The 8992-nt window shown below is 35.1% G+C and overlaps 2 non-coding genes across 2 annotated transcripts; both read right to left on the reverse strand.

Moving 5' to 3' along the window:
• Positions 1–3603: 3603 nt before the first annotated feature.
• LOC114219604 (small nucleolar RNA U2-30) lies at positions 3604–3673 on the reverse strand. The gene has a single exon (XR_003611425.2). It is a non-coding gene; the product is annotated as a small nucleolar RNA U2-30 (small nucleolar RNA).
• Positions 3674–3838: 165 nt separating this feature from the next.
• LOC114219612 (small nucleolar RNA U2-19) lies at positions 3839–3918 on the reverse strand. The gene has a single exon (XR_003611426.1). It is a non-coding gene; the product is annotated as a small nucleolar RNA U2-19 (small nucleolar RNA).
• Between the last annotated feature and the right edge of the window lie 5074 nt (positions 3919–8992).

Raw genomic sequence — 8992 nt, forward strand, 5'->3', positions numbered from 1 at the left:
TGTGTGTTATTAGGATCTGATAATTAGATGGAATCCAGTTTTTAATGTAATGTTTGATATGAATTTGTCCTGCTTTTACCACCCTATCACATATCTAGTTATTGACAGGTATAGGAAATTAAAGGAAGGTTGCTTTTGTTTTGTTAGTCTCATCGGTAGATTTTTTTTTTTCTTTTGCTATAGGCCTAGTAAAATGAAAGTGAATTTCCAAGTTTATTTCTCAGGATTCCCAAGATGAGAACATGCATCAAATAAAATACTTCATAATGTGATATTATGAATAAGATTAATGAAATTTATCAAATATGTCAGTGATGGTTTTCTTATGACAAAAGATTTTAATTCACAGGAAAATCCTCACCAGCTTGCTTGAAATCAAGTTTTCAGAGGTTAACCTAATAGCCATAACAATAAAAATGTTGACTGATATTTGTGGAGCATTATGTACCAAGCCCTATGGAATAAGTACTTTATATGGATGATCTCATTGAAGTCTCAGATCAAATCGCTATGTGATATCACATTCAGTTTCACAAATGAGAGAACCAGGCTTGAGAAGTCAGGTAAATTTCCCATTGTACAAGTGGCTAAGACAGGCCATGTTTAAATCCATAGTCTGTACCAAACTGTCTCCCTATTGATGGTGCTTCTCTCTAATTGTGGTGGTGAGGACAGCAGGACTTGGCAGTTAATTTGAGAGAAATTTGGCAGTTAATATTCTGAAAGAAGTAGAAAATACATGAAAGGAAATTTAGGAGCCAACCAGTAAAACCATCATATTTTATTGATAAAGAACATGAGGCATAAATAGTATAATACACAAATTAAGGGAATTTAGGCCTCTCAATTCCTGTTTTCTCATCTATAAAATGGGAATGATAATAATAGAACCTACCTCAAAGAATCACTCTAAAATTCATTACATCCTTGTACTTATGTATCTAGTTTTCCCTCTTTCTAAAGTGTAAGAACAAGAGAATTCAGAAAGTGTAAGTGTTAAAAAGGATAACTAAATAAACCGTTACCTACATGCATCACTTTGTATTCCAATTCTCAGAAATGTTAGAATAAAGAATAAGGAAGCATCTGGCCAGGAGCATACATAGTAAAATGAATTTAGATTCAAATTGTTAGCAGGGGTAAAGGTTTTATATTTTCTTTTCTTTTAGTTTCTTGGGGCTAATTTGTAGACAAGAGGAGGCTTAGTATCTCTACGAGGATATAACACTTTAAAAGTAGCAGAAAACCCAAACAACATTCCACTTCTCCAAACTATACTGTTACTATCTTGGTTAACAAGGAATGCAGAGTAGGCAGTTCTTGGCATTGGTTTATCTATGTAATAATGCCAGGGTTGCTATCTCTGAAATTATATTGGCCTTTCTTTCTTGGTCTCAAGATGGTTACTGCAGGTCCAGAAATCATGGACGCAGTTAAAGCATGAAAAGGCGGGGCGGGGCGGGGGGGAGAATAGAATCAGCCTCCTCTGTCCCATTTATTAGGAAATGCAAAAGCCTTCCAGAAAGGCTTCCCAGGACACTTATCCCAGTATCTTATTTGCCAACACCAAGACCATTATGTTTCCAACTGGCCTTCCAGTGTAGGCAGGTAATGAAAGGTAAAGAATAGACTAGTCAACAGTATTATTCAGATTTATGATTATCATATGTTGACAACATTTTTATATTAGCTGGGATATATATTAATGGAAATGGGGAAATTGCCACTTATATCTGCCACTTACAGAGTATTAAGCTCTAGTATATATGTTAGGAACTTTATGGTCATTTAATTAATACTCAAAGTACCTTTGAGAAAATGGATGAATAAACTGAGATTCAGAAAGGTGAATGCTACTGCAGACATCTTATACATAATATTCTTTGAAACTGGGTTTGACTGACTTGAAAGTTTGTGCTTACAATTGGAACATAAAAAAATGAAACTACCTTTTTCAAGTTTACTTAGTTGAAATCTGGGACTGGGGTTGGTATCTAAATCTAAATAATTTGCTCCCAACCACTAAAACAGATTACCGTTTGCCATCTATATTTAGGAGAGTGTTGTCTAACCTCCCATCATAACATGGGATGATTCTAGAATGAGCACAGAATATACTCTCCAGGCAGGTGTTGGAAATGTACACTTGGGTTTTTCCTCATTTATCAGTTAAAAATGTCAGGATAACAGGCAAGAAAGTTTCAGAAGGAAAGGAAGTATGTGTAAGGTTAGGGATGTCTGGCATAGATACTCTATTTTGCCTGATGATCTGGAAGAGTGTGAGGTTGGAAAAGACAGTTAAACTGAGGAAGTTCCTTAGAAGCAATTTATTCTACCCCTCTGATTACAGTGCCATATATTCTCTATTTAAACTCTTTTTAATACAAATAAGACAATAGAAAAAAAACAAAAACAAAAAACCACAACACCTTAAGATCAGTATTTCTTTTTATTTTTTTTTAGGATTTTATTTATTTATTTGACAGAGAGAGAGAGAGTGAGCACAAGCAGAGGGAGAGGGAGAAGCAGGCTCCCCTCTGGGCAGGGAGCCCAATGCAGGGCTTGATCCCAGGACCCTGAGATAACGACCTGAGCCGAAGTCAGCAGCTTAACCGACTGAGCCACCCAGGCGCCCCAAGATCAGTATTTCTTCACAATTCAGTAATAGCTTTAAAATTCTCTTCAGTGTGTTAGAAAATTCCGGAACCAGCATCTTTATGGAAGTGGGAAAAAGGCAAGTATAAGGCATTGTCTTTGTTAACTATGAGATGTTAGTGTATACTTAGCAGGGGGCTTATGATGGTCATGTGCGAATGGAAGGATGAGAATTATTTTTTCCCCACATAGGTTCCCTTTAAAGAGACTTTAAAGGCTTATATCCCTTTAAAGGTAATAATGAAGGGTTTCAGAAAGACGTTTCAGCACAGTTCACTGAGCAGAGTAAAAACATTTGCCCTGTGGATATCAAATACATAGGGAGAAAAGCACCTACAATAACTGATGGCAACTACCAAAGGAAAAAAAAATTAAAAACAGATGTGAGATTTCATTGCTAGCATAACTACGATGACTTTATAAAATGAATTTTGTGCCTCAGGTATCTGGTCTGAACATCTGAATAATCATATTTCTCAAGGTGTCTATCAGTGGATCTGTTCATTATTCATTTGGTCCTTGCTTATGGATGAAACTGTACCCTCTAATGATCAGGAAAAGTGACTTTATGTTAATCCCAAAGAGGGGGTAATTAGGCATTTAAACCACTCCTTTTTATAACTTGAAACTATAAATACATAATATTATATTGTAATTTGTCACATGGTTCTATGTCATCTTTTCACTTCTTGCTATAAGACAAACACATACATATTGAATCTCTGTGTTTTTCAGAATAATCCAAATATTTAAAACTTTATTCTGAGCTTCTAGTAATAATACTTTTAATAAAGGCATGACTTCTTTATTCTAATGATAATAATTACAAATAATAGTCATAACTAACATTTACTGAGTTATTGCTAAATGCTAGTTTCTCTAAATATTTCATAAGCCTAATCTCTTTTCTAAGCAACTTAATGGAATATGTACACTTATTTTTTTTCTTGAGTTCAGATCAAGTGTAGAAACCTTCATAGTTGTAAATGTCAGTAGTAAAACCTTTCCATCATTGCTCAGAACTGATTAGTCTTTCATATACACACATATCGTCTCCACCCTCACCCCAACCTCATTCAAGTCATCAGTTACACACTGACACCTTTGCGCATGCACACACACACACACACACACACACACAAACTCCAGACATAAGCCTTTATTGTTCTAAATTACTTTTACTTCTCAGAACTATGGAGATCATGCATCAGGTAGACTGGAAGGTCTTCTGATGCTCAAATTTGGCTATTTTCATCATTAATCCACTTCAGTAAGAGCAGATCTCAGAGAACACTTATTATTTTTATTTCACAGATGAGAAGATGATCCCCAGAGAGATATATAACCTATCCAAGGTCACAGAACTTATAAATGGAAAACTTACGAGTCTAAAGCCTCAACATATAAGACCATGCTAGAGAAATTTAGATTGTATAGCTATCGAATTTAAAACTCTTATTTTAAAATTGTAAAGCTACATTGAATTATAACAGATTCCTTTTGGGAAAATGGAAATAATTATGGACATTGTTCCTCACAGTTCATAGCAATGCCTTTTGGATATCTGATACTCCAGTGAATGTTTGATGAACAAATAAATGAATCAGTAATAAAATACAGAGGAAAAGCTAATGCCTTGGTAATTTAGAATAACTATTTCTTTATTATCTTCAAGCATATTCAACGTATTGAAGTGTGGATATTTGTTGATACTACATAGTATGGTATCAGTGTTTTGCATTGTTGACTATATATAAGGATCATCTGTGTTCCATGTTAATTTTTCTATTGAAAATGTGTAATGTGTTTTGTATCACCTTTATCTGGATTTACCCCAGTTGACTGAGATACTTGTAAAGAGACACAGGATCAAAGCTTTTAGCTGGTAGGAGTTTAGAATGAATTGCCCCAAGTATGTGCCACTTTGGCATGCAGATTATTTGAGCTTAAAACAATCAAGGCCCAAAACTTTTACTTTTCCCCTAATTGCCTAAAGGAAGTTAGATAGAGGACCTGCTCCAGAAATAGAGCTATCACCAACTATATTAGAATATGATCTAGAGGTAGTAGATGGTAGTAGACAAGGAGGAATTTAGCTTAGAGTCTGTTGAAATTCCTCTGTATGTCTCATTGTTTCTGTATGGCCCAGCAAACATTTATTTACCAAACATTACTCTTTTTCACCTCTTGTGACTGCCTTTCCTTCCTTTTGAAGTCCCACACCTCTACCCCCTTATCCTTAGTTCAGGATGGTGTATATACCTCATTTTACTTTGCTATTTTTGAATCTTTCATATATGGGATTCCTAAACATCCAAAGTTAAAATTTTCTCCTGTAAATCTGTCTCATGTCAGTTTAACTCTTTGACCAACCAGAAGAATTTTGAAGGGTAGAGAAACTTCCTCCCCAACAAGCTTATTGAGCAGAAGCAAAACAAGCATTCGTGTGGCTTCAGGATAACTCCTCACGGTGTCAGGTTTCTCTATTCGCTTGCTGTCCAGAAGAACAGCTTTATGAAACTGCTCCTCATACAAATTTTCTTGCTTCAGGAAATCAGATCATGGTCCCAATCTGACAGTGTGGCTTTCACACAAATTTTGGGCTATTCTTGGCAGTGCTCTCGTGTTGTGCAGATAATTGAGAGTTGACTAAAATATATACATTTTCCTTTAGGATAATCAATAGAAATATGGTTGTAAAGAAAATTAAGTTGCTTTCTACTTGAGGTTTAAAGAAATTGCATTTGTAAAACTTTAATATATCGTATCAAATTCTTTGGGAAAAAAAATAAGAGTACAACACTGATTACATCACTTCACTTCATGTGTTCCTCATTGTTTAAAGTCTAAACAACTTAGCTTGGTATTTAAGTCTTCCAAGCCCTAGCTCCAACATTATTGTCATCCTTTTTTTTTTTCAAGATTTTATTTATTTATTTGACAGAGAGAGACACAGCGAGAGAGGGAACACAAGCAAGGTGAGTGGGAGAGGAAGAAGCTGGGTGAGTAGGAGAGGGAGAAGCAGGCTCCCCACTGAGCAGGGAGCCCAATGCGTGGCTCGATCCCAGGACCCTGAGATCATGACCTGAGCCAAAGGCAGACACTTAATGACTGAGCCACCCAGGCTCCCCAACATGATTGTCATCCTTAAATCAAACTTCTTACACATTTAGCTAGCAAGGCCAAATTTGACTATAATATTTTCCTGGACATTCACTGTTTTCAATTCTTCCTTTCTGTAGGCATTCTCTGACCACTCTACCAAAAATATCCTTTATTATTTTTTATTTCCTTGCTGTCTTTTTTCTTCTTGACCCTGCTTTGTTTTTTTTTCCCCCATAGCACTGAGATTATATTACATATTTGATTATATTTGCCTTATAGCACCTAGAAGACTGCTCAATCAGTATTTGTTGAATGAATGATTTTCTAAACCATCAGGTAACTTCAATTCTCCATATTGAAAAAAAAAGCTTATTTTTCAGGAGCTTTAGAGTGGTATGGTGGGTCAGTTTGTACTTAGCAGTCTTAGCAGTTTAAGCAGGGTTTTTTTTTTTTCAATTTTATTCAGAAATTACCGTGTCCTCTGGGGAAACTGACCACCAGTTTTAACAAATTGACCACCATCAATTCCAAGAAGTTTTATATAGTTTTTTGTACCTAACAAGGATTTTTGGTCACTTACTGCCATGCTCTCAAAGAAAGCCAGATGTGACTTGAATGCGAATGAAACTCTCTGATCTGATATTATTTACATTGTGTTTTTATTTTGTCCATCAGTGGTGGCATGTGATGACCAAGTAGCATTATGTTCCAGTGGGAAGTTGCAGAAGATCTATTGATATAGCAGCCAAGAGACTTTTTATTTATTTGGGATGTCAGTGAAGTCCTTCCTTGAAACTGAATTAAGCCACTTAGAGATGAGCATTATTTTTTCTAAATTAAAAAAATTAAATCCTACAAAAAGTTAAAAGAATAGTATAATGGGTACACATATAGCTTTCCCTTAGAAGTTCTAATTTTTATCATTTTGTCACATTTGCTCTAAAATGCTCAATATATGCATTTTAAATTTATACCTTTTTTGCTGGGATATTTGAAATTAAGTTGCAAACATAATGATATTTTGCTCTAAATACTTCAACATGTGTTTCATAAGGACAAGGACTTCTTTTTATATGAACACATTATCACTTTCATATCTAGAAAATTGCTTATTAACACAATTATAATTTCTAATATGCAATTTCTCCATTTGTCCCAGCCATGTGTGTTCCTTTTAATTGTGTGAATGTGGCTTTTATTATTTGTTTGTTTGCATCTAATCAAGGATCTCAATTTGCATTTAGTTGTCATGTCTCCTTAGTCTCCCTTAATCTATAGCCATTCCTTTGCCTCTTTTCTTTTCCCTGTTTTTATTTTGCTTTGTTTTTTTCTTTTACAAACTTGACAAGTTTGTCAAATCCAAGGCAATTGTTTTGTGAAATATTCTACCATCTGAACTTGTTTTCTCATGACTACCTTCAGGTTAAATTTTTTTTTTTTTTTTTTTTTTTTGTCACATAGCCGTAGGTGGTATTGCATACTTTCCTTTGCATCATATCAGAAAATACATAATGCTAATTTGACCCATTACTGGTGATGCCACTTTGATCCCTTGGTTAAGACACTTTCATATTGTAAAAATACCTTTTTCCCCCTTTGTAATCATGTATAATATGTTAAGTGAAACTTTGAAAATGTGGGGATCCTTCATCCTATGGTTTTTAGTATCATTTGGTGATTCTTACATAAATCAATTCTTACACTGTTGTTTGCAAATTGATGATTTTCTTATTTTATCATTCCTTCTACACAAAATAGCCAGCTTTCTTTTGTTACAGAGGTTTTTTTTTTTCTCTCCCTCCCCCATACATTTTCTTTTAAATTTTTAAATTTTAAGTAGGCTCCATGCCTTGCATGGAGCCCAGTGTGGGGCTTGAACTCATGACCCCAAGATCAAGACCTCAGCTGAGATCAAGAGCTGGACGCTTAATGAACTGAGCCACCCAGGCACCACTTGACTCTTTTTTAAAATGCAATGTTATAATTTACTTCCTTTAAAAATAAATGTTCCAGTTGTCCCAAATTTGGCCAGTTGGATCTTTGAAGCTATTCCCTATGGTTTTTTGTTATGTCCCCATTAATCATTGAGTATTCTCTTGCTTTCTGACACTATAAGAACATTTAGCTTCACCAGTGATTTTCCTTGCCTCAGCCATTTCTCCAAGGAACTCTGGTTCCTTTATGTGGAGAATGGTATTTAGAAACCAAGATCTTGGCACTAGATGAACACAATGATGTGAGGGTGGGCATGAGCAATTTTCACTTCTATTATATACAGTTTAGTTCCATTCTTCTTACTCTTGTTCCCACTTGTTTAATTTTGGATTTCATACAATAATAGCTTTTCTTCTCTTGTATTTTCTTCAGCTATTTAACTTCAAATGCTGCTACCTAAAATTCTCCATGATTCCTAAGGATTGGCAGAGGATGAGAGTCTTTCTTCATCTGACAACGTGAAAACTCTAAAATTCCGTACTCATTCAAGTCTTTCTCAGTCACTTCTGTTTGTCTTTCATCTGATTTTTTACAGATGTTCTAAAGCTCCCAAATAAATAGGGATATTCAGTGAACCACAATATCTGAAAGATAAAGCAAGTGCTTACCTGTTCGCTTTGCCATCTGCTCTGTTTTGGATTGGATAAGTACATATTCAGTCCCCCCAAACAGCATGCATGTCTCAAATTCCCACAGTGACTGGCTTCAGTTCCATCTGGTTGATTCTTTTTATTTCATTACAACTGTTCAGATTTATAAACCCAGCAATTAAAAAAACTTAGGCATATTAATACCTATGTTGCCCTTAACTACCATTACTCAAAAAAAGTGCAATAGGTTTTACAAGACATTGTTTCGTTGAAGGGACTATTATTATTTTAATGGAACATGTTATACATGCATATTATTTTAAAAGGTTTCTTTCTTTTTGAATTTGTCAGGCCTTCATTTACAAATAGAAGATTAACTATACTTTGTTTTAATTGTTTCAAATGTGATGATGGTGAAAAGCAAAATACAAATTCCAGCTTCCCCCATCAATGTTTCTACGCAAAGATTAAGAGTGTCTGTGACTAGTTCTAAAGTGATAATTTCAATTGGCTCAGGTCCATTAACTGCAGGAAAAACACCTGGCAAGGAGGTTGGTAGCAGCCCATTCTTGTTAACCTTTCAGCCTTCACAATAACTATCAGCAGGCACCAAATAAGGGCCTCTAATAAACTGGCATTGAAGCTGC

Source organism: Eumetopias jubatus, unplaced genomic scaffold (genome assembly GCF_037043125.1).
Source record: "Eumetopias jubatus isolate StellerSeaLion01/CBP00866 unplaced genomic scaffold, mEumJub1_p1.0 scaffold_1, whole genome shotgun sequence".
NCBI lineage: Eukaryota > Metazoa > Chordata > Mammalia > Carnivora > Otariidae > Eumetopias > Eumetopias jubatus.